Raw genomic sequence first — 26,383 nt, 5'->3', positions numbered from 1 at the left:
CAATTAATTCATGAAGCTATAATATAAATTCAACCATCTAAGATATTACCTGGCAAAAGTAAGGAGAAAGCCCCCCAAATGACTGTCAATGTCTTGTTTAAAGGACCTATATCTTGTCTATATGTTCCCATGCACCTAACTTTTCAGTTGACTTTAAGAATAGGAAAACTGTGTTTTGAAGACTACTGCTAGATGTTTTTAAGTGTTTCAAAATAAAGTTAAGAGGAAAAATACAGGATAGAAAACTATATGCAATATGATCAAAATTTTGCTTTTGAAAATCAAAATACAGAGAGAAAGAAGAAATCAGTTTAGCTAAATTATACAGTAATAACAAATGAGCCTATAGTCTTAGGACTGTACAACAAGAAAAGTTTATTTCTTGATCATGTTACCCATCCTTCACAGCTCATGATCTAATCCATTACAGGTCTTTTTTGTCCTGGGACATCAGCTGATACTAAGATGATGAGGGGAAAGACTGAATCATGAATGGCTTCTCATTTCAACTCACATTATCTTGTCCAAAGCAAGTGATGTGGCCAAGCCTGATATAAATGGAATGGGGAGACAAAATTCTCCCACAGGGAAGCAATGAATACTTGAGGACAACAATACAATGTACCTCGGTTTTCCCTTTTGGTCACAAATGTATATTCCCCTTTCCATATGCAAAATGCATTCATCTTCTCTCTCATGAGAAACAACATGGTCAAAGTCTAGAACCTCATGAACGTGTCCACATGTGTGCAGATGTGGCTCCTCTTGAACTGGAAATTTAGGAGCTAAATTATAAGTTACCTAAGCCAGACAGAGTCAATATACAATGGGTAGAATTCAGCCAGAATAATGCCTTTAATGTTCCCATTTGAAAACAATAGTGGAAAGAAGGAAGCAAACACTGGTCCATAGCAACTCTAACATCTTTCTGGGCATATATTGTGAATTCTCCATTGTCCACTGTTTTCAATGGCTCTTGACTCCACTCCAGGATGTCCTTTCTCTTCCATTATCTCCCCTGATCACATTGGAGGAGATCATTGGGAAATACTTTCATTAGGGTATGAGCAGATTTCCTCACATGCTTCCATCTTGTAGAAGACCAGGGATCCAACCATCATTTTACATCTTGACCAGTTAGGGATTGTTTGTCTATTTTTTAGTCCAGGTTGCTGATTCTTTGGAACCAAAATAGTTGGCTTATCTATTTGGAATCTTGGAAAATTCAGGGGACAAGGAGAGACTAATTCAAGTTTCCACTAATTCTCTTGCCAATTTAACTCACATCTAAAGATAGGGTATTCTCTGAACACACACACAACACACACACACACACAGTATCATGAAATGTTAACAGTTGTTACCTCTGGATGATGTAATTCATCTTTATTTCTTTTATTGTCCTGTATTTTTTAAATTTTCCAAAATAAATCTGTATTACTATTATATCCAGAAAAATGCCATTTTATGACAAGAATGAATCCTTTAAGTAATTACCCCACATGGAAGATTAAACCCAAAGTTTCTGGATCTAAAAGGCAGTAGGTTATAATTGTTTTATATGAACATATTCAGAGCCAGTTCAAGACCAATTTACTTTTTCAAGTTTTCTCCTGTTCAGGTTATAATTTTAAGAGAACTGGTGTGATTACATACAGTATGAAGATTACATAGAGATGTTGGAAATCCCCAACATCCAAGCTTCACCTTACCATCTTCAGTGTAAATCACGTAACTGAGACACAGTTGGACATGAAAATCAGGAAGGGCTGAAACTCTGATAGGTAAAATAATTGCCACCAAAAGTTGAAACTCTAAAGTTGGCTACATTGTTAGTTAGCCTCTTCTCTCCATGCAGGACATTTTTCCTTATTTTAGGTGTCTTTTCCTCTCTCAAGGTACTCACCCCCATCCACCTTTCTACAAAGGAACAAAGCTCCTAATAATTCACAAGCAACTTGTTCAGAGTTGACTGTCACCATCCTATAACTATTAGGCTTGGAAAATATGAAATTTAAAGTTGCCTCTCATTTTGGAATTGCAGAGAGCAACACCTTTGAGTAGGGAAAAAGTTTTAGAAAGCAGCCCTCCCATCATTCTTAAAATTGTACTTTACAGGAGATGGCCATATCTGCTCTTCTCTAAGAGGGACCTCAAATACTTGATTCAACTTTCAGATTCAATGTCCTGTCTTATCATAGCCTCCAGAAAGACACTTACAAGACTTAGGAGCCAAGGACTCAAGCCTCTAAGTATTTTGCTTCTCCTGTTACAAAAATAACTCCTACTATTAGAATGTTTACATCCTATTCGCACAATTCTATATTATTCTCTGTATTCCTAAGTTATTTTATACTTGCATAAAATATTATTATGTATTTTAAGGACCCTCTTTAGTTCAGACCAAATTTATCTAAAACTGTCCTTAATGGATTGAACAAATTTAGTGTTTACCAAACTATGATTAAAATTATTTAGAATACTATATATGAAGAATATTAATGATAAAAATTTCAGCTATTAAAACAAAACCTCTTCTACATAATGTTAACCTAAAGCACCTACTTCCATATAAACCTGAGAGTAATAAAACTGCATTTCTTTGAAAACGTTTTGTTTCAGAATCTCTCAGTCGTTATTTTTTTTAAATCAATGAGATTTTACAGCATTGATTCAGTGCATATTTTTATGTGATTGCCTATTTGCATGAGGAACTCTTGAAGGATGTGTTGAGGTATATTTAACTCACTATATTGACTAATCAGACTGTAGCTTAATATATGTTCTGGATAACAATTAAAGTGAATACAAGAGATTACAGTGACTAAGTTACCCAACTAAATAGGTAATCAATCCCCAATCTTACTAATATTTGTTTTTTTAACATCTCTCACATCATGCCTTAGTATTCCCTCTGCGGCACTCCTGGTCAAGGCTCCCATTAGTTCTACAAGACTTCAAGCTACATCCCCTTGCATAAACCCTCCTTCGCAACGCCCTCTAGGATCAAAATAAATCTATATTGTGCAATTGTCTTTCCATTATATTATTCCCTTTGTAGTCATCTTCAGTGGCTCTTCATGGCCTACAGGGTACATTCAGGCTCCTGAGTCTAGCATCTCTGGCCCTCAATTATTGATGCCCCAATTTATGTTCCTAACTTTATCTCACTGCTAAGATTTCCCCAACTCCTTTCTTTCTGTGTGAGTCTATATACTCCACTATCCCCTAAACAAGTCACAGATGTGACTCAGCTGGTTTCTGGGTTACAGCACCTTGTGGATCTAACAGATCAGGAGCACTGCCTGTGACACAACAGGATTTCAGCCTTTCTTCCTACTCAGGTCTTTATGAATGTCCCTGGTTTTTTGGTTGAAAAGGGTGGGAAGGAGTGTAGAATTGCTTCACCTGTAATTTGTGCTGCTACTTGTATCTCTGGCATCTCCCACCATCAGATGTTGCATTTGTTATCTTTCTAAACTGTACTCCACAAACACTCACCTCCACTATTGTGAACCTTTCCAAACCACCCCACCAGATTGCTGGTCAGACCCACAGCCCACTTTCTGTGCAGGCTTCCCACACTTGGACTGACCCACTCTATTTTTTTGGACTGATCCACTCTTAATCACCAATAACATTGTAGCATCAGACCTCTCCACCACAACTCCCTGGAGCTCCTCAATGTCCCCTGTATTTGTGTCCCTGATCCAGAGAAAAATTCCTAGCTTTCTATGCACCCCATTCTTTCATTGGCAAACAAAAAGATTCTCAGCAGAATCATTGGAGGATATATTTTGTTCAGTTTCACAATACTATCCAGGACACAGGTCAGTGTCAGGGTAGGATCAAGTACAAACTCGTGTTATGCTCTGAATGACTACGCCAGCCTCCTTTCTTATGATGAAACTGTATCTCTCATGGGCCATATATAGCTCCTCCCTGCTTCCTCTTGAGCCCACCAATCCATACACATAACACTTCTGTGATTAAATCAATAAATTAAATCCTGCATCTCTAATTTAAAATGGTATGACAACTCGATCTGCAGAAAGAAAAAAATCTAAAGACATTCTTCAATCCTACTACATAATTAGTTAGACACCCAACACAATTCTGTAGCTGTGTCCTTAATATTGCCCTTTGTTTTCATTTATGTTCTTTGGTTTTGTGGTTGCAAGGAACAGAAAATCACTCAAGTATCAGAAAGCCCATAAACCAGACCCAAGAAAAGACAGGATAGGATGACGGGATGGTTTGGTACTCAAGATGGTTCCAAAGGCTTGAGCAAAAGCTATTCATGAATCTTCATAAAACTCAGCCCTTGGTATGACTCTACACTTCTCCAGATGGTTCCTTCTTCCTGTATCATGACCTACCCACTACTTCTAATCCAGTGCTTCTCAAACTATCTGTGGTCTGGGAATGCTTTCTCCCACCACCCCCCAATCCATCATGGACCAATACTTTTATAAAACACAAAATCATAGTTTGGATGGTGCTATACTGTTACATTGCTTTATAGTGGGGCGCCTGGGTGGCTCAGTCGTTAAGCGTCTACCTTCAGCTCAGGTCATGGTCCCAGGGTCCTGGGATTGAGCCCCGCATCGGGCTCCCTGCTTGGCGGGAAGCCTGCTTTTCCATCTCCCACTCCCCCTGCTTGTGTTCCCTCTCTCGCTGTGTCTCTGTCAAATAAATAAATAAGCAAATAATTGCTTTATAGTATAAAAGCTTAGCTGCTTCTTTTTCCTTTTGCTTATCAAAGAGTGGTAAATAACAGCACACAGACCAGTACTGATGCTCATATCACACTTCCAGCAGCACTGCACCCATCTGCTTTCTCTTAGTTTCTGATCTCTCATACTATTGGGTTCCAAGTGGCCATCATTGTCTACCCACCTTTTCTTACTTTCCAACTCTTAAACTCTGCCCCTCCTCCATCTGTTAACTGCCCTCCCTCTCTTAGGTGACATTCTTTTTTTTTTTTTAATTCTTATGTTAATCCCCATACATTACATCATTAGTTTTAGATGAAGTGTTCCATGATTCATTGTTTGTGCTTAACACCCAGTGCTCCATGCAGAATGTGCCCTCCTCAATACCCACCACCAGGCTAACCCATCCTCCCACCCCCCTCCCCTCTAGAACCCTGTTTGTTTTTCAGAGTCCATCGTCTCTCATGGTTCGTCTACCCCTCCGATTTCCCCCGCTTCATTCTTCCCCTCCCGCTACCTTCTTCTTCTTCTTTTTTTTTTCTTAACATATATTGCATTATTTGTTTCAGAGGTTTAGGTGACATTCTAAAGAAAGGAAATTATATTGGCTTACGTCATCTTTTCTGTTGTGCCTATGGCTGCTCCAGGTTCACTAGCCTACCCTTATCCAATAACTTCAGAGTGGATAAATGGCATTGCATGGTATGACACATAGATGACCAAGAAGCAATTGGCACATCATTTTTAGAGTTTTTTAAATTGGTGCAGTTTCTTATAAGGGAACATTAAAGAAGAATATAAAATATCTGCATGACCAGACTGAGTCCTAGTTAAGTAATAAATGTAACTTTTCTCTCTTTGAAAGAGCTGACTGTTCAGTGCCTTCCCTGGGCAAGCTGGGGATGCTGAGCTGCTGTGGCCAGTGACTGTCAGAGCAGTGTTGGGTGTGATTCCTAGTGCTCCTCTTAATTGGATGTACCATTAATCTTTGCTCACTAATAAGACCTGAATTCAGGAATGAGTAAACACATTCTTCCCAGACAGCACAATAATTTTTTAATCTACTTTCTCTCGGGTAGGTTCTGGAGAGACTGCTTTAGAATTAAGTTTCTCATAAGGAAACAGTAAGTAAATAGGCCTCAAGAATTTTCCTCTTATCCTGCCCCCTTCTGGTCTGTAGAGTCGCGGGAAGTAGAGAGAGGGTGGCAAGAAAGCTCAGAAAAGGCAGTGGATAATGCCTACTAAGGAGAAAACATCCAGAATTTAGAAACCCACCCACAGTCAACTACTGGCTCCAGGATTTAGAAGACCTGAGGCTCTATTAGACACAGTGCAAAAGTCTTCAATAAGATTGCAGAAATTCACAAGTTGCTCACTGGAATCACCCCGCCCCCAACCTATGAAGTCAGAATTTCTAGGAGTGTGTAGGGAGAAAGTATGTTCCAGATTCCCTGGGGAAAGTCCCATTTGACACCTTTTATGGAACAATCGGTGCCTTTTAATTATTTCCAGGTCTTTCTTCTAGGCTTTAAGGTTGCTAATTTGGATAACAAATTATATGGTCATCTTGGTGTGAGCACTGTATTTTTCTGGATACTTGCCAGGTGATCTTCATGTGTACCTAGGATTATAAACCACTGATTTTGTCCAAATTTCTTATCTTGTTGAAGAAAAAAGCAACAGTCCCCAGGTTTTTGGGTTTTTTTTTTTTTTTTTGAGATTTTATTTATTTATTTGACAGAGAGACAGCGAGAGAGGGAACACAAGCAGGGGGAGTGGGAGAGGGAGAAGCAGGCTTCCCGCGGAGCAGGGAGCCCGATGCGGGGCTCGATCCCAGGATCCTGGGATCATGACCTGAGCCGAAGACAGACACTTAACAACTGAGCCACCCAGGCGCCCCTCCCCAGGATTTTTTAAATCTGACTAAAGTCACCAGGCAGTTAGCACCTCACACTCTAATATCACATTTGCCTGACAGATTCTACCCCTCCCCCCGCAAGATGACACTGATAATTCCCTCAGAAGCAAGAAAAGAACATTTCCTCTACTACCTCCTTCTTCCTGACCTCTCCTCTCTGTCTGGGTATAAAGCTAGCTAGCTGGTTCCAGCACAGTTGCTAACAGACAGGTGGAAGGAAACTAATACTGAGTGATTGTGTCCACGTGCCAGACACTAGTCACTTTAAATGCAGAGCCCTGAGGCTAAGTTCAGGGTACCTCCCCACCATCACGCACTTGCCCCGGCCCATATCTTCCCCTCCCTAGTCTTTATTTGTATGCTAGGGTCAATTATCCTCCAGGGCAAAGAACTAGTATAGCATTTGGCCATGTTTTTCTGTTCTACTGAAACAAATGAGTCTAACTGCAAGAGGAGATGAGCTTCTAAAAGAATTCACACTTGTGGGAAAAGGAAATCAGGCAAATGAGTAGAACTCAACAAGGGAAGTGACCACAGAAGGAGGAGTGAAATGCGGCCTGGTAGGTACTATGAGAAACCTGAGCTCACCAAGCTGTTTTGCTAACCCTGCACCTTGGGTCGGTTCTTGTGAGGTTAGAACTGCTGACCCCAATACGTGCCCTCGCTACAGGAGTACTTGCACGGAAAATGGTTTTACTTTCTCTGGCATGGCATTCGCAAAAAAATCAAACACTTTGGCCTCTTAAGACTCCTCCTTACATATTCAATGTTATTGCCCCAGCACACCCTTTGCCAGGAAAACTAGATGACGGGGTTTCAGCCTGTGGCACATACTAGGCAAAATTTCTGCGGGTGATCCAGGCCATCAGTTCAGCCTCCCTGCCTTGATGATAGTTCCCTTTTGAGATACTGAGCATCTGTCTGCAAGTAGGTGTCAGTCATGACCATCTAACCCAATATTCTGGCAGGCTTTAGTTATATAGAAGTGCCTGATAATAGACACTGAAGAATCTTAATTCTTTTCCTCGAGGGAGATGCCTAGGTCAGTGTAAACATGCCCACTTCCTACTCTACTACCTTCTCTGCTTACGACGGGTCTTGAGAGAAGTGGCCTTTGACAAGCCATAAAAAAAAATTCCAGTGAAACTCTATGCCCAGAGTGCTGGTTCATATTCCCCTTTCCTTTACATCTGATTATATAAGGAAGGCCAATCAAACATCACTGAGCAAACAAACAAACAAACAAAACAAAAAACCCAACGTCAACAAACATCCATAGCAAAACTCCAGAAGGCTTTAAGTAGCAGCTTCCTCCACTAAAATTCTAACTCTAAAAATAAGGGTTGCCAAATAAAATACAGTATGGAGGTTCCTCCAAAGGTTGAAAAGAGAGCTACCCTACGACCCAGCAATTGTACTACCCAAAGATACAGATGTAGTGATCAGAAGGGGCACCTGCACCCCAATGTTTAAGCAGCAATGTCCACAATAGCCAAACTATGGAAAGAGCCAAGATGTCCATCAACAGATGAATGGATAAAGAAGATGTGTGTGTGTGTGTGTGTAATGGAATATTATGCAGCCATCAAAAATGAAATCTTGCCATTTGCAATAATGTGGATGGAACTAGAGGGTATTATGCTAGGTGAAATAAGTCAGTCAGAGAAAGACAATTATATGATCTCAATGATATGCAAAATTTAAGAAACAAGGCAGAGGATCATAGGGGAAGAGAGGAAAAAATGAAATAAGATTAAACCAGAGAGGGAGACAAACCATTAAGAGACTCTTAATCTTGGGAAACAAACTGAGGGCTGCTGGAGGGGAAGGGGGTGGGGGGATAGGGTGGCTGAGTGATGGACATTGGGGAGGGTATGTGTTGTGGTGAGCATTGGGTGTTGTGTAAGACTGATGAATCACAGACCTGTACCCCTGAAACAAATAATATATGTTAATTAAAAAAATACAGGGGGCTCAATTAGACTTGAAATGCAGATACATAATAAAAATTTTTTAGTGCAGTATTTGGGACACACTCATACTAAACAAATATTTGTTTTTCTCTGACATTCAAATTGAACTAGATGTTCTGTATTTTTATTTGCTAAATCTGGCAATCATAAACTAACTGATATCTCTACCACCACATACACTCCCCAACCCCACCCTTTCACACTGGTCCAAGTCATATCCCAGAGGAGGGGCAGAACCAGAATCTGAACAAGCTCAAGTTCAGATAGCAAAACTGTTCTCTGACTTCTGGACGGCCGTATGAAGACCTCTGTTATGAAGAAGATGAAGAGGACCATGTGTGGGGGCAAGGGAATGTCACTTTGACAGTTCTGCCTGGGTGCATCAGCACCCCCAAAATTCATGCTTTTCCCACCCTAACTTCTACCCTTGGCTTCCCCATAGTAAGTTCCCATTAAAATCCTCCCTCTGTGGAATATCCTCCATCGAGGTATTATTTTATGCAACAGTCTACTACCAACCTCTGCCTAGGCAAACAAAACAAAACAAGGCTAAGTGAATCCAGTCTTACACTTCATAAACCATAATTACAAATCTTTTAAGAATACCATTTCGAGGGAAGTGAAACCTGATAAAAGCATATCTGAGATAGATCATTAACGGTTATAGTATTTGAAAATTTAATTTAAACAAGTCAACTTGATGTTATTCTGTTTTTGTCTGAAGGCACATGTGTGCACACCCACATAAATATATAATTGCTGTTACCGATCTTTGTAGCCCTGAAGCCAAATCTTCAGGTGTCACTTGAATACTGAACTGCACCAAGCCTTGCTCAATGGCTATCTTTAAAAAGTGGCCAAATCAGGACTTGGATTCATACAGAACATGTGCACAGATAGCATATGGACAGCGCTGACTTGCTGCCTGCCATTATCAGGAATATCCTGGATCACATCCCAGATGTTGGCCTCTGCCTTGATGGATGCTCTGGTTCTAACTGCACGACATAATGTAATGTCCAGTCCATTTCACAAACTTATCAGATTCATGTGTTCTTAGGTAACTGTCAAATATTGGATAATATGCTCAGGCTTATATTCCCAGACTTTGTTATAACCCAAATCCTTCTAATTAGAGATACAGGAACTTGTTAATAATCACTTCTATATTAAATTTGTCATTATTAAAATTGCAATAAACTATGTTATATTCTTAGTGAGTAGAAGCTCATTAACTGAGCAGAAAATTGCTCTCCTTGGGGCGCCAGGGTGGCTTAGTCGGTTAAGCGTCCGACTCTTGATTTCAGCTCAGGTTATGATCTCAGAGTCATGGTATCAGGCCCTGTGTCGGGCTCCATTCTCTGCAGGGAGTCTGCTAGGGATTCTCTCTCTCCCTCTCCCTGTCCCTCTACCCCTCCCCCTGCTCGAATGCTCTCTCTCTCTCAAATAAATAAATCTTTTAAAAATTGCTCAGCTGTATGAATGCACCAACTCTTTCATGCCATGAGAAGGCCCCCTTCTCTCTCTCTCTCTCTCTCTCTATATATATATATATATATATACACACATATAGAGCTGCATATATATATGATTACATAGTAAACAAGTAGTACTTACTACCTGTGCTAAGCTCTTCAGTTATACAGAATATTCTTCTGAAAATCTGGCAAATACTGGCCTGCAGAAACTCCCAGGATTAGTGGGGGTGGAGAACCAAATGGCTGGTGATCCGTACCTAGAGCTACTACCTTCTCATAACTGTTCAGGTTTGCGGTGTTGCAAGCACCTCCATTCTCACAGCACATACTCCTCTAATCTGGCATTCCCATTTCCAGGCAGAGGGGCCTGGCACGTAAACATCATGATTTTCATCAGCTAAAAATTGGCTCCACGTCCCCAAAACATCCGAATAATTTCCTATTCCTGTTAACTCAGTGGCATAAAGGTTTTCCTTTCTACTTCTACTTCTAAATGGAGGCTTTATGTTCTCCAAAATGAGCACATATATATCAAACAGGGGCATATCTGTTTTGAATTTTTATATTCAGAATCCTGTCAACAATAACATTATAAACCCGAAGACCCTAGGTTTGCCTTTAATTATAATTTAATATCATTGTAGATTGATGGCCAAAGCTTTACTTGAAATATTCAATAAGAACTAGGCAGTACTGATATGGTCACAGGATCATTCAGTAAACTGACAATTTTAGAAAAGCAGTGAAGGGGGTTGGAATAAAACACTGTAATGAAGAAGCTTTGAGGCTTCTTGATGAAGCTGATGCAGATGTGGACAAACAGAAGACCAAAATTTTATCATGTTCTTACTTTCTTCCTTCCCACACCCTTAGAGTCAAAAGACACCAAATGATCCATAAAGAAAGGGACCCTAGATCAAGGTTCTTCTCTGTCTGGTGAGCTCAGCTTCCAGGGGCTATTTAGATCAATAAGGAAAATAAGAGACTATCCAGGGAAATCAATCAAATCAGTGCTGATGATCAATAGGGTAATAACAAGCTTTCTAACCATTCATATCCATAAAGGTAATTAGGAGTCTTGAGCATTTGAAAATATCACCATATTTTTTAAAGACATGTACAAGAATTTCCATGTTAATTCATCTAAAGCACAGACTTCATTTTTATTTGAATTATTTTCATTCTTCTGTTAATCTTTATCTCCTTTCTCAACAACCACGCATTCCTAATGACATTCTACAGTGTAATAGTTGCAAAGCCAATCAATCACTGGATAACTATTTATGGAATGCTAACATGTACTCAGCACTATACCAGAGGCCAGATGGACATTAAAGAAAGCTTTTCGAATACTTCCTGAAGCCTTTTTTTTTTTCATTATTTAAAGAAGAATCTCAAAGTTTTACAAACTTGTAATGTCCTCTAACAACTCTTGCCTAATCACCTGTTGTCAAATCAAAGCTTAATGAAACTTCAGTCATGGTGTGATCATCTTTCCCTCAGCAGAGGCTTCATACTGCTCCGTATTTGAAGAGGTGAGAGACACTGTGATTTTATATGATGCCCATGCTCAATCCAAGCTCTATTCCTGATACTTAGAATATGTGAGCCTCGAGGATGAGTAGGCACTCTTTCTTACTTCTGTTCACACAGCCAAGGGATGTCTTCTTATCACATGAGAATGGCAGACAGAGCTATCTTTGCAGACCATGTGAAGCCAATTAGGAGGCTCATCTATAGGGGGCCATAGTTATAAGCATGCCTCTAAACTATTACCTGCTCAGAACCTAAAATATAAGACTCAAACTGTGTGGTTTTGAACTGCACTAGTCTGAGTTGACTCCGTACCCATACATGTTCTGTACGTGTAGAAGTTCATTTAAGCAGTGGGGAGTGGAGGACATATAGAGAGTCAAACCACCTAATTATTACAATACCCCACTCTCAAGTAATCAGTTAGTATTGGATTTTTACCATGTATAAAGTTCAAAGGACAACAGAACTCCGTTGTTTGACAAACCATTTACTTGGGATCATTGGTATCGACTTACAGTGAGTCAACAAGACTGGAAAGTTCACGTTTCTCTTCCATTCAGCAGAAAACGTTGTGCTTCCTTGGCAACTGAGAATGTTTGGTTAGGCTTTCACTTTTTTTCTACTTATGAAGTGCAAGCAAGGAAGGAGTCCCACCAGCTGAGACTTGGTTCAGAAACAGATTTCTCTGCCTGGAGTAACTGAAATAACCCACTTGGTGCCTGAGCATAACTCTGTTCTTTCTTAGATTTATTGTGTCTTTACGGTCAAGCCTCAGGCAAATAATAAAATGTAATTGAAATAGACAAGGTAGTTTTTAAAGCCTGAATTATTTCTTCATCAGGAAGCTTCTAAATTTCAAGTGACTAAAAAGTTCTTACTCTTGGGACACCTGGGTGGCTCAGCTGATTAAGGGTCCAACTCCTGATTTAAGCTCAGGTCATGACCTCAGGATTTTGAGATCCAGCCCTGTGTCAGGCTCCGTGCCTAGCATAAGATTCTCTCTCTTTCTCTCCCCCTCCTCTCTCTAAGAAATCAATCAATCAATCAATCTTACTCTTAACTAGCCAACATTATTCTTTACTTTTCAAATCTAATCAACTATGTATGTAAATGAGACAATGGAGTAAATACCTTTTCCCTACTAGGTAGAATTTCCTCAGCAGCTCTGGAGCTTTGAAAAGAACTCTAAGCTCGGGCGCCTGGGTGGCTCAGTTGGTTAAGCGACTGCCTTCGGCTCAGGTCATGATCCCGGAGTCCTGGGATCGAGTCCCACATTGGGCTCCCGGCTCGGGGGGAGCCTGCTTCTCCCTCTGACTCTATCCCCTCTCATGCTGTTTCTCTCTCTCTCTCTCTCAAATAAATAAATAAAATCTTTAAAAAAAAAAAAAGAACTCTAAGCTCAAGCAAACGTCAGAGGATTCAAAGTCCTTTTCGACGTTAGCACGGGGGATTAGAGATCAGGGTGAGAGGATAGTGGCCAAGGTAGCAATCACGAATGTTTACTTTTCTGGAGACAGAATGTCAAGTGCTGGTGTCCGCACTGTCCTCACCACTGTGTTCTCTCCTACTTCATGACCCCACCTCCTCCCAAGTCAGGTCCACGCAAGAGCTAAGGACGAAGGTTCCTCTGCTGCAGGAAAGACAAATACAGCTCTTGACCTGAGGCTGCGGTTGAAGAGAAGCTGCTTCCACCCGAGGTATTTGGAAAGGCATTATGCAAAGCAATATTCAACCACTTCGGTTTCCTTGTATATTTGCTACAGAGCAGCTCCCACTTTGCAGATCCTCTTCTGGATCAGGCTCTAAGCTTCCACTTTCATACTTGAAGAAACGAACAGGCTCATTGTGAAACCGAGTATCTTTTCTCCTATTGCACTCCTCTTGATCCTTCCCTCACTAATTACACCCCATACCTGCAGACACCCCCTAACCAAGCTTTGAAGGCACATTGGGTAGTTGAGCGTACAGAGAGAACAAACCATGATTTCGAATCTTCCTTCACTGGTACACTACTCAAATACCAACACTTACGTGCTTCTTAGTCCGGAGGGGTTCAGTCTCTACACACTACCTGCCCCATCCCCTTAGTAGACTGAATAGTATAGCCCCAAAATTCATGTCCACCCAGAACCTCAGAATGTGACCTTATTTGGAAATAGGACCTTTGCAGGTGCAATTAGTTCAGTAAAAAGGAGATCATGGGTTACAGTGGACTAATCAGGCCCTTAAAAGAGGAGAGGACACACAGAGAAACAGAGACAAACAGGGAAGAAGACCATGTAATGACAAGATTGACGGAAGCAGCTGCAAGCCAAGGAGCGCCAAGGATTGCGTGAAGCTGGGAAGAGTCGAGGGAAGATTCTTCCCTTGTTTCTTCAGGGAGAGGATGGCCCCACTGACACCTTAATTTTGGATTTCTAATCCCCAGAATTGTGAGAATAAATTTCTGTTGTTTCAGGCTACTTGGTTTGTGGCAATTTGTTACCAGCAGCCCCAGGAAACAAATTCATATACTTCAGGACACTACTTGCTAGACAGCCCCAGCCAGGATCCTTGTTTTATATCAGAGGGGAAAAAAATGATCTTTAAATTGAACAAATTCAGAAAGACAGAAATGAATCTTCTATAAAATTACTTTTCAGTATATTCTGGGTCAAAGAGGAAAATACATTTTTAAAAGAAATGATACAAGCTGCCTGGAGAATTCCCTCAAACATCTTAACCATGACCACACACAATTTCACTTCCTCTGTGGCATAGGATAGGTGTCATATGACTAGGACAGACATCATGAAGACTACAATAGTGAAGGGTTTTAAAACTAGCCACAAAAGCAAGTTTTATGAGAATTTTTCAAGGAGATTAAACACACGCAAGCCACGTACAGGGAAAGATGGCAGAGAGACATAAAACATATAACATGACAGTATCCTCCAAAAAGAAAAAGAATAAAGAAAGAACCTATCATCAGTCGTGAAACAAGTAAAGGAAGCTTAACTCAAACAATCCTTTAAAAGTTCCTTCCAGAAACAGAACAATTAGGGCTCCCAGAACTAACGCAGTGATGACTTCTCCTGACAACTGGGGAAAAGGACAGCAGAGGGGGAAAAAGAAATTCATGGAACCTTCACTGATACCCCTAACTTAGAACAAACTCAACTCAATGGTATAGGGGCAGAAATACGGGCTGTTCTTCTAAACACTCTTCTCCACTGCCTCGGATTAAAGAGTGATTCCTGGAAGCCAGAGGACCACCAAACTCATCCAACATACACACTCCCCCTGAGGTGGAGGAGCATTCTCAAACTGAAAGCGCCCTTCACCATAGAGGAATACCCCCCAGATATGTCCTTCATAATAACTATGGAAAGGGGCGCCTGGGTCGCGCAGTTGGTTAAGCCTCGGACTCTTGGTTTCCACTCAGGTCCTGATCTTAGGGTGGTGAGATTCAACCCCACCCGGCCCCGCACTCAGCGCTGAGTCGGCTTAAGACTCTCTCTCCCTCTTCCACTGCCCCTCCCTCTATGCTCTCTCTCTCTCTCTCTCTAAAATAAATAAATCTATGAATCAGTCAATGAATCAATACAATGGAGAAGCCTTCACTTGTCGCTCACCAGGCACCCTCATGCGTCCTCAGCTCCATGGCCTCCATGGAAGGCTGCAGGGACAGTCGCAGGCCCCTGGCGGGTCCCGCCCCACTCCTGGGACCTGGCGTGCCTCCAGGGCCACGAGTTCCAGTACCCGATGGAGAAGCACTCGGTGATCACCGGGCGCCACTTGGTTGCAGGGCCCAGTGGAGGTGAACATGGGCCACTCGAGCTTCATCTCGCTGCGCCACCACGACAGCCTCACGCCCCAAGCCGCTTCCCGCGCTGCCTCGGCAAGAGTAGCGCATTGGAGCTCAGCGAGTTCCGGAGGCGTCCGTGGCTGCCGCTACAGCTCCCGCGCATGCGCGTTCAGCTTCCCAGACACAAACATCGAGATCACGTTCTCCGCCCTGTCCAATGAGAAGAGGGAGTAGCAGGAGACTCCGCGGGGAAGCCGTGCCCGCCCACGTCTTGCCCCTGACCATCAACATTCCAGACACCACGGCCTGCTTCATCAGCCCCCTTCCCTCCCCCACGCAAGGCGTCAGTGCTGCAAATGCCTGCTCATCCAGCCCGCGGGGAGCAGGCCCTTCGGGGCACAAAATGGGCTGTGTGATACCAGCTGACCGCAATTTAATGGCCGCCAACTTGCAGCCAGAAAATGAAAAGGAAGTTTCTGGTGGAGACAGCCCAGAAGAGGATTCAAAGCCACCTTATTCCTCTGCACAGTTGATCGTACAAGCAATTACAATGGTTCCTGATAAACAACTCACCCTAAATAGAATGTATTCACTAAAAATTATCCATACTACAGGACTGTGGACAAGGACTGGCAGAATTCAATTTGCTGCAATCTCTCCGAATCGTTATTTCATCAAAATACCAGGTTCCCAGGAAGAACCAGGCAAAGGCTTATTCCGGAGGATAGATCCTACCTCTGAAAGCAAATTAATAGAGCAGGCTTCTAGGATAAAGATGGTCTAGGGGCGTGGCCTTGCTTCAAACCGCCCCCCCCCCCCCCCGCCCCCGGGACCTCTCTCATCTAGAAGGGCCCCAGCCTCTCTCAATCACACTGGAGTGCTGTCTGCTCACTGCAGCGGTGCCCAGACCCCCAAGAGCCTCTTAAGAGAAGGTTCACCGCCCCCCTCCCCGCCCCCAGAGCCTGAGCCTGGCACCTCACAGTCCAAACTGGCTGCCATCCAAGAGGCCCCGTCTGCCCAGAGCACACCAGGCTGCCTAGCTGGCCCGTTTTAATTGCCATGTAGCAGCAGCTGCCACCAACCATCAGGCTTGTCACCTACACAGTCACAGCCCCGTGACCACCTCGGCCTCCCGGCAGCTTGTTGTGCAGGAAGTGCACGTCATCCATCAGATCCCAGCGGTGTCTATCACCAGCAGGGCCAGCCTGGCCCCAGCAAACACATACACTGTCGCCGGCCAGGCAGTGGTCACTCAGGGGGCCGTGCTGGCCCCTCCTAAGGCACAGCTGCAAGAGAATGGAGATCACAAAGAAGTGAAGGTGAACGTAGAGCCTATTCCTGCAATTAGCCGTGCCACACTAGGCACTGCTGGCCAGACCACTCAGACGTCACAGACCACCCCTTGTCCAGTCACCACAGTATAACAGGTACCTCCAGGTCAGGTACCGGTTGCTCAAAAAAACCCTAACACAAAACGGGACTCACACGGTGCCAATCCCGGCTGCCGGTCGCGACCAGGTGAACAATGCAGTGGTGAGTCCTCTGCGCAAGCTGGCAACACATGCGTCAGTGTCGGCCTCTTTGCCCACAGAGCACGAGAAGGGCGACCAGTCAGAGCGGTCAGAGCAGAGACAGTTCAAGACGGAAGACAGCACGAGCATCTTCCTCACCCTGAGTGTGGACCACAGCCGGTGGCCAGCAGGGAGAAGGTCATCCCAAACGAGCGACTGGGACTATTACCACCAGAAGAACCTGCGCTGTGTGAATGGAGGTTGCAGTCCTTGGATTCCCCACGAAAAGATTTACATGGGGATCCACGCTCAAAGAAAGATAGCCAGAAGGAAGGTAGCAAGCACAAAGCAGTTTCTTAAGGACAGTACACTCTAAAGAAGAAAGAGTGGACAGGCCAGAGGTTGCAACCGCCCTGAGGCTACAGGGGTACTTTCTTTTTATGGAGGGGGGGAGTCTTGGATCATGGACAGGGTGGTCTCTAATAGAGGCTGCTTCCAATCATTTGGGGAACTCCCCCCACAGGTTGGGAGAAACCTACAAGGTTTCTATGGGAACCTCCTTGGGGGACTAAAACCCTAATGCAAATGCATTGTAATGAGTCTAGGGGTTACCCCAGAGCAGAGGAGTAAGAGGGGAGGCAGGCTCTGCACCAGCGGTTCTTGGTCTGTTAGCCCCAGGATCTTGGAAGCTGCAAAGTCAGGATGTTTTGCCCCCGGGGCTTCTAATGTGTAACCTATTTATCACTGTCCTTGCCTCCAGCTCCTCTGTAACTATTTATCAGGACAGTTTTTCTTACTTGTATATTAACTCTCTGGTGCCAAAAGGACACACTGTCTCTCACCTATGCTGGAAGCATGTTGTCTCGGAAGGGTAGAGGGCCCTGCGGTTGGACTTCACCTCAGCACTGAAAACACAAAAATGCAGATGGCCTTCAAACTCAAAGAAAGAAATCACACCCGAACAAAACCACCTGCAGTAAAGCCTGGTTCCGGAAGCGCCTCCCCATTCTGAGCTCAGCTTGTAACCCAGAGCAGAGACTCGTGGTCCTCTTGAGGGCCGTGCCTGGGGCAGGCAGAGCTGCAGGGACAGGGCGGGAGCCCTCCCCGCTGCCCTCCCCAGACCCTTGGCGTTGGCACTGGTAGACAAGGCAGTATCTTGTTGTTCTCGTGGGGAACTGGAATATTTTGAGGTATACTTTCTTTACAAAATACTGGGGTCTCTGACATTTCAGATCATTCCGTTTCTACTCTGGAAATTTTGGAATCTCCTAGGACCTTTCATGTTGATTTCGTTTGGGGGAAAAGAAACAGTGTCGTTTTGTTTTTGTTGTTTGTTTTCAGCCTATGGAATGATCTCCTTTTGTTTGTCCTGTTAAAGTTCAGATGGAGCTACTTGAGGATATCTGCAGGTGCTCCATGTTAGAACAGACGCCTGATGCATGTCGTGCACCTCCAGCTCAGTATGCAGGACGGACTCACATACGCCCACATCGGGCTGCATGTAACCATGACCCAAAGAACGGCTGGATTCTTGGAGCTGCACTTAATTGGTTCTTTCCTGCTACTTTTTGTGGTTTCTTTTTTCTTTTTTTTTTTTTTTAAGTATTCTTACTGTATTGTGTTTTTTTTTTTTTAGATTTTATTTATTTGTCAGAGGGACAGAGAGAGAGAGTGCACAAGCAGCAGAGAGGCAGGGAGAGGGAGAAGCAGGCTTCCCGCTGGGCAAGAAGCCAGATGCGGGACTGGATCCCAGGAGCCTGGGATCATGATCTGCGCTGAAGGCAGATGCTTAACGGACTGAGCCACCACAGGGGTTCCTGTGGTTTGTTTCTTTTTGTTGACTTTGTTCCTGGCATAATTTTCCACTCTAAGTAAAACAAGCCTCCTAAGTGTTGTGTGTGTTTAAAACGACAGAACTGTCCTACCTCATGTGAAAAAAAGATTCAGTCTTATACTGCATACCCTTTTCAAAAATAATAATAATAATAATATCCATGAAGAAAGAAACAGAAACATAAAATTGAGGTCCCTTATAGGTGTGTTCTTTCTAGCAACTATCCCCTCAGAAACAGAAGGCATCATTACACATTACACCTTGCCTCAAGCTCACATTATAAAATGAGGGTGCAAAGAGGACCCAGGTGAAAACAGAAGGGAGCAAAATAGGAACCACCCAACCCATTTAGGGCAATGAAAAGGCCTAGACAGCACCATCCCCTTTCAAAAATGAAAAGCATAAATATAAAAGGCTCATCAACAACACAAAAATACTAGAGCAGGAAAAAAATTTAAAAATGGAACAAGTTTAAAAGATTTTTCTAGAATAAGCATACTCCAAGAAATTAGACGTTTAGACTTTGCATTATGACAGAAAATAAAGAAAATTATCTATGAAATAAGATGACAGAGGAAAAATAAATAACACAATAAAAAATTTTAAAGGAAAAGGCAATGAAAAAAGTTGAAGACCACAAAGAGCTAGGAAACAATAAATAAATATGAAGCAGGTAGAAGGAAAATGAGAGAAAAATAATTCTGATATGTGGGGGATAGTTTTGAGAAAATTATAGACCAAATACAGAGGAAGCAAAGATAGGGAAGTATTTAAAACAAAAATGATAGCAGGAGGGCAAACACCAGCATTTCAACAAACTGATAAAGGGTGCCCCTGAAATATGAAATAGTACATGAAATTAAAAAGACATTAAAAGATGTTACAGAAGAAAACTTTCCCCAAATGAAGAAAGAGCCAAATTTATGAGTCAAAAGGATGTAGTATGTTACAGAAAATAATAACATAAAACCACCACAACTAATATGCATATGCTGAGAAAGATTTTATACTTCAAGGATAAAAAAATTTAAGTTTTCTCTGAGTATCCATGAGGAGAAGACAAACAACAACAAATTTAAAGTCACTTACAAGCAGCCAGAATATTTTGGTTAAATCATTAAGTCAGACCTGTCACTTCTCTATTCAAACCCATCCAGTGTTTTTACCTCTCATTGTGATATAAACCAAATTTCTAAAATGATCTATAAGGCTCAACCTAATCTTAACCTCAGTTAGCCTGACCTCATCTCTTCTATTCTTCACCTTATTTTGTTTGTTCCAGTGAAACAGGCCTCCATACTCTTCCTCATATATGCCAGACATGTTACCTCAGAGCCTTTGCACTTGCTGTTCTCCCTGCCTGGAATGTTCTTGATGCAAATATCTGTAAGTCTTGTTCACTCATATCCTTCAAATGTCAACTTCTCATGGATTCTTTTCCTGACTGCCCCATTTAAAGGTACCCCTCACTCTGGCACTCCATATCCCTCCTTTTCTTGTTAAATTATATTTATTTATCTATACAATATAGATCATTCATTATTTATTCATTCTGCTTATTGTATATGTCCTCCCACTAGAATTTAAGCTCCAGGAGAGCAGAGATATTTGCACGTATGTTGTTTATTTCTATACAATCAATACCTAGAGTAGTGCCTGTCCAATGGTAGAAGCTCAATAAATAAGTGTCAAATGAATGAATGAGAGGGGAAAAAAATCTATCTCGAAACTCTCCATAGGACCATTCAATTCCAGAAGATAGTAGATAAATAAGGAGAAATATGTGACCCAATAGTTTAGCTTCACCTTATTCATATATAAAAGCAACAGAGAAGGATTGTTAGATGTAAATGATTTCAGAAAATATAGCACCTGTGCCTATGTTTTGCAAACTTACCTAATAACAAAATTTCATTAAACTAAGAGGTAGTGCAAAATACACAGTCGTTGGAATATAGAAGCTACTTTATGAAAAGATTAACAGTACATATTAATTCCCTTTTAATTATGACTAAGGCTAAAAAAAGAACTATTAAAGTTGCTTTAATTAAAGTTAAAACTTAGTTATAAAAAATAATGTAAACATCATAAATCTTTAGGAAAACTATACAACAGAAAAAAGCAATAACTATAATATACTTAGTTGTCCTAGAACATTGTAGCAGAAATCAAAAGGAAGGGACACAGGTCATTAAAGTAAAATTGTGCTATGTTTCTAATATTTCACATGGGACACTGAATTCTGTTGCCCAAACCCTCTTTTATACACCATATGTTGTGGTAAAAACAAATCAAATTGTGTGGGAGGGCAATTTGGCAGTATCTGTAAACTTTTTAAATATGTATAGAAATTTATTGCAAAAATGATCTTAATTTTCCATACCTTTGCCAATGCCATCCCACTCATACCCCATACTCTCAGCCATGTAGCTTGCTTTGGCCCGTGGATAACAGTAAGCTCGACACAAGAGACTTGAAGAAATGCTTACATGTTCCTGATGTAGGAAAGACGTTATTAGGGTTCGAAGCCAACAGCCAAGAAAGAATTCTTGAGACGTCTTTGGTGCAAAAGGTGATTTTTTAAAGCACGGGGACAGGACCCGTGGGCAGAAAGAGCTGCAATGGGGTCATGAGGAGTGGCGCATTATAGACTTCCAAGTTGGGAAGGGGTTAGGGATAATGTAAGTCTCTAAGGAATTTTGGAAGCAAGGTTTCCAGGACCTTGAGGGGGCTAGCTATTGTAGGGAAAAGGTCATTTATTACCGTGTAATAAAACCGTAGTCATGAGACCCTTCAGATGTATATCGGTGGGCCATATGCTTGGGGGATGATTGCCAACACGTATTTTGGGGGGGGTTAGAGATAAAGGAAGTTTCCAAAGGAATTTTTTATACGTTAAAGTAGACTTACAGGACCTTGGGGGGGTGGGGGGAGGGAGGCGTGTCAGGCTAGGATTGCCTTTTGCCCTTAGCAAAGTATTAACATTGAGGCAGTTGAGTGCCTAGAGGAATGTCACTCTGCCTGTTTCAAGGACTTTTTCAATAATTTTTCTTCTGCCTTTGTTTCCCACATCATTTCCACTCCCTCTCATTAACCTGTCTTACTGTAAGAGAACATGCCCAGACTAAGCTTCAAAGCTGAGGCTATCAGACCAGACAATAGCTAGCTAACCCCAGACTTGTGAGAGAGTCCCACCAAGATCAGCAGGACTGCCTAGCCAACCCACAGCTGACTGCAGGCATATGACTGAATCTAGCCACTTAGCCAATATGTCATCTTGTGAATAATAATGAGGGTCTTAAACATTTAGGACTTACCCTAACATACACGGAATTACCCTTTGAAAGCAATTCTTCCTTTAGGAATTTACATTAAAAACACACTTCCCTTCTCCAAAAAGAATTATAACAATTCTTTTCTTATTGCAAAGAATGCCACAGAAATGTTTATTGTAGCATTTCTGTTCACAAGAATATTTATTGTAGCATTGTCTGCAGTATGAAAATACTTAGAAGCAACATAAATGATCATCAATAGGAGATGCATTAAAAATCTTTTCGGCTGAAAAGAAGGTATGTGGCGATTAAAAAGCATCACTTAGATTTATAGATTTTATAGATTTATATTTTTTAATACCACAGCATGCATTACTCAGTGATGAAAATGAGTTACAGAATGATATATAGACCTTTATATTTCATAAATAATGTATAGATTTTTATATTTTATATTTCATAAATACACATATGTACATACATAGGAAAAAGTGTTTGCAAGGATACACAAGTTGTTAATGGTTATTACTACCAGGGAGTCTGAAAGAACAAAATAATGAGAATGACTTTCACATTTTCCTGTATATACTTGTGTATATTTTATTTTTACAGTTATATGTAGTGTTCCTGTCCCTTAAAAAATAAGAAAGACTTTTTTTAAATATAAGGAAGGAATTTTCTATGGAGTCATACATTACTCAACATATAATTAATGTTTATGAGGCACCAGGTATGAGACAGATCCACTGTCATTCTTGCATTTGCACACAACTTTCCATTCAGTGAGTGATTGCCCCAAAGTGAACTCATTTCTCTGACTTAGCTAGGGCTGAGAAATCATCATCACAATCTCTATAAAATTGTGTTTATTAAGAGCATCCATACTGTTTATGAGTCATAGAAAACATGTTCATTTTCTCATCTGTGTTAAAAACTGCTTGGAGGATTGATGGAGTATTGCTTAGAAGATGTTCTAGAATTCAGATGAAGATGTGTTAGGATAAATCATTACTAGTTACTATATACTCGCACATACTTAGAGGATAGAGCTCAGAAACTGATTAAATGTACTGTCTCTTCTTTGATCTTCCTGTCGCAACCCCCGGACAAAATTCTCCTGAGCTCTTGGCAGGGCAGCTGAGAGGAGAATTGCTCCTACTTCTTTTGCTGACAAGCTTGTGCTACAGTGGGGGCCGGCCGGAAAGGTAAGTCAGTTGGCAGTAGCACTCACGGAGGGACTAAGAGGGTGCAGGGCTTTATGTTAGGTGCTGTGGGAAGGAAAAAAAGAACTGGGCCATAACGGGGTCCTTGACCTCAGGGAATGGCTACTGGCAATCTCGCTGCCTCTTTTTTTGGTAAATATAAATTCTGATGAGAGGAGCTAAGACAGACATGGAAACTGTCTGCATAGTGTGAGTAGACATGCATCATCCCAGAGCCTCCTGCAGCCAGCTGAGTTCTGAAGGAGGGAACAGAAAAGAGGAGAGAAATTCACCTGTACAATCTACTCCACGGTACAAAGTACTACAAATTCCACAGTTTTCTCTCTGACCGACAGAGCACGTATAAAAGCTGAGACACCTCATTCTTGGCTTAGTATCCAAAACAAAGCAGAACTTTCAGTCGAATACTGTTTCTCAAAAAAAAAAAAAATTTTTTTTTAATAAATAAATACTGTTTCTCTTCTTGTTCCCAAATTTATAGTTACAGCAAAGTTATCAGCTGGAAAGTTGTTTCCCACGTGAGCATTTTGAGGGGCATCAGGTGGTGGTGTGGGGGGGACGGCAGTCTTGTGAGCCATTACTTCACTGGGATCCCAGAATTCATGCCATTGAAGGGGGAGCAGCGTGCTGTGTGTTGGCACATTCATTTACCTCCACCGTCTTCGCAGGCATATTTCACCGTAGTTGGTGAATGAGCCTTTTCACAAGAGCTTGAAAGGTCATAGAGTCTGACTAGGAAACAAATGTCTAAAAGTAAGGCAGAAGGAATACGAATTCTGACTGAGGACTGACATGGAGGCTCATGGATTTGATGATGGGCGTGCAAAGTCTTCTTCACCAGTCATGCAGTCCTGCCTTGGCACTAACTGTTGATATATTATTTTTCGAATTACTTGCTTCTCAGGGCCTCAACTTCTTTATTTGAAAAATAAATTCTAGAATCACAGAATTGGAAGCAACCTTAAGGGACAATTAGTTCAATGGTCTCTCCCGAGGATTTCTACATGATCTCAGATGTTTCTCTACACTATGGCTTTCTGAAATTCCATTATTCTTATAAGAATGCAGAGAAGGACAAGGAGAGTTGAAGTCACTAAATTCACTCCCCACCTCAAGCACTAGCACTGACATCATACCCAGAAAGGACCGCTTCAAGCCTTCTTCAGAGGGCAGGAAGGGCATGACAAGGTCAGAGGCACGTGTCTCTCCCTCTGTACCAGGTCGTGACTTGAGAGAGGGGAAAGGTGCCAGGCAGAAGGTGGGCAAACAGCAGGTGCTGCCATATTGCTCTAAACACAGGTTGCCGCTATCAGATCTCCCTTTCTCCATCTTGCTTTATGCATCTCTCTAGCTTTCAAAATCCTTCTGCTTTTATGTCAATGGTGAAAAAAATATTGGCCGTGATAATCCCTCAAACACTCTTATCAGGCTATGGATTGAATGCACCAAGGCAGGTGCCAAAGGAACCACCTCCAATTAGGGACAAAGCCCAATAAAAAGTGGTTAGGATGCAAAATAATGTGAAACACCTTCAATCCCATAGCTAAGATACAGGTATATACATTTATCAACACACATTTGTATTTGTAAATAGGATCTGTGCAGATGATCAAGATCAGATGAAGTAGGCTCTAATCCATCCAGTATGAGCAGTGTCCTTAGAAAAATGGGAAATTTGGACACAGATACGTACAGAGGGAAGACAGTGCGACATAGGGAGAAGACCATCTACAAGTGGGGAATGTCTAAGGCCACCAGAACTGAGAGAAAGGCCTACAACAGATTCTCCTGCAGAGTCCTCAGAAGGAACCAACCCTGCTAACACCCGGATTTGGGGCTTCTAGCCATTAGACTAAGACAATAAATCCCTTTTGTTTAAGCCACCCAGTTGGTGGTACTTTGTTATGACAGCCCTAGGAAACTAATACAGAGACCAATAATACATCTTCCTCATGAAATTGTTAGGCACATCAAATGAGTTAATAAATGTAATATACTTAGAACACTGTCTAGCATATGGTAAGTCCATAAATACTGCTATTATTTACTGCATCCCATTCAACACAACTGTAACATATATTCACGTATGATGCCAAAGGCGGGGACCAATAAACAAGGCAGTTTACTCAAATTGCTTTTCACTCTTTTCCCAATTGGCATTCATTATACCCAGTTCTATGATTGAGAAAGAGTTTTCTCAACTTTCTCTTAAATCATATCTTATTTCTAAGTCTGGCAAATTTATGATATATATTTTCCCCACACTTAAGTGTCTCCTTTTTTTCCCCCACTAATTATAGTATCCAAGCCTCTCAGATCTCTCTCTGTTCCCAAATTTCTCAGAAAGACCTAAAACACTTTTACCTGAGATCCTTTTTAATCACCAAGAGTTTAACGTGTTCTTAACTCTCAAGGAGAGTACAATTTGAATAAGGATCAAAGTCTTAAGCTCAAGAATGGGCTCTACTATTGGAGGATTTTAACCATAAGCCAGCAGTTGAATAGAATCTTAGAGAGCTGAGAGTAGGAAAGACAAAATTTAAGGCTTTCCTGAGACTTCTGAAGGCACCCCCTCTTCCACAGGTTTAGGCCAACACAGTCTCAATTGTGTTGCTTTGACAATCAAACTTGGTAACCATTCAGTCAAAACACAATGACTTACCCTATTACCATATGTTTAGAGCAGAGGGACAGAACAGGTATCTCTCACCAAATGGAAATCCACTTGCTAGAATTCAGAATCAAAGAATGTGATTGAGCCACCAGCTATTTAAGTATCAACTTGAGGAAATTGAAGGTAAAATTCCACTGCCACCATATTGACTCTGCTGTGTTGTTCCTCCTTTGACTCCTGCATCAATGGCTTAAAAACAGTTAAGCTCAAGGGGGGGGGAGTCGGAGGGAGAGACAAACCAGGAGAGACTATGGACTCTGAGAAACAAACTGAGGGTTTTAGAGGGGAGGGAGGTGGAGGGATGGGTTAACCCAGTGATGGGTATTAAGGAGGGCACGTATTGCATGGAGCACTGGGTGTTATACGCAAACAATGAATCATGGAACACTACATCAAAATTTAATGATGTACTGTATGGTGACTAACATAACATAATAAAATAAAATTTTAAAAAAATAG

The 26,383-nt window shown here is 41.8% G+C and overlaps 1 pseudogene; it reads left to right on the top strand.

Moving 5' to 3' along the window:
• The window catches only part of LOC123848843 (forkhead box protein K2-like), a 28,222-nt pseudogene extending 10,944 nt beyond the window's left edge, over positions 1-17,278 (top strand).
• The last annotated feature ends 9,105 nt before the right edge of the window (positions 17,279-26,383 follow it).

Source organism: Mirounga angustirostris, unplaced genomic scaffold (genome assembly GCF_029215605.1).
Source record: "Mirounga angustirostris isolate CCGP_5_RB_7025 unplaced genomic scaffold, mMirAng1.0.hap1 SCAF_2, whole genome shotgun sequence".
NCBI classification, from domain to species: Eukaryota; Metazoa; Chordata; class Mammalia; order Carnivora; family Phocidae; genus Mirounga; species Mirounga angustirostris.
Note: the sequence above shows the minus strand (reverse complement) of the source record. Positions and strands in the feature narration are given on the sequence as shown.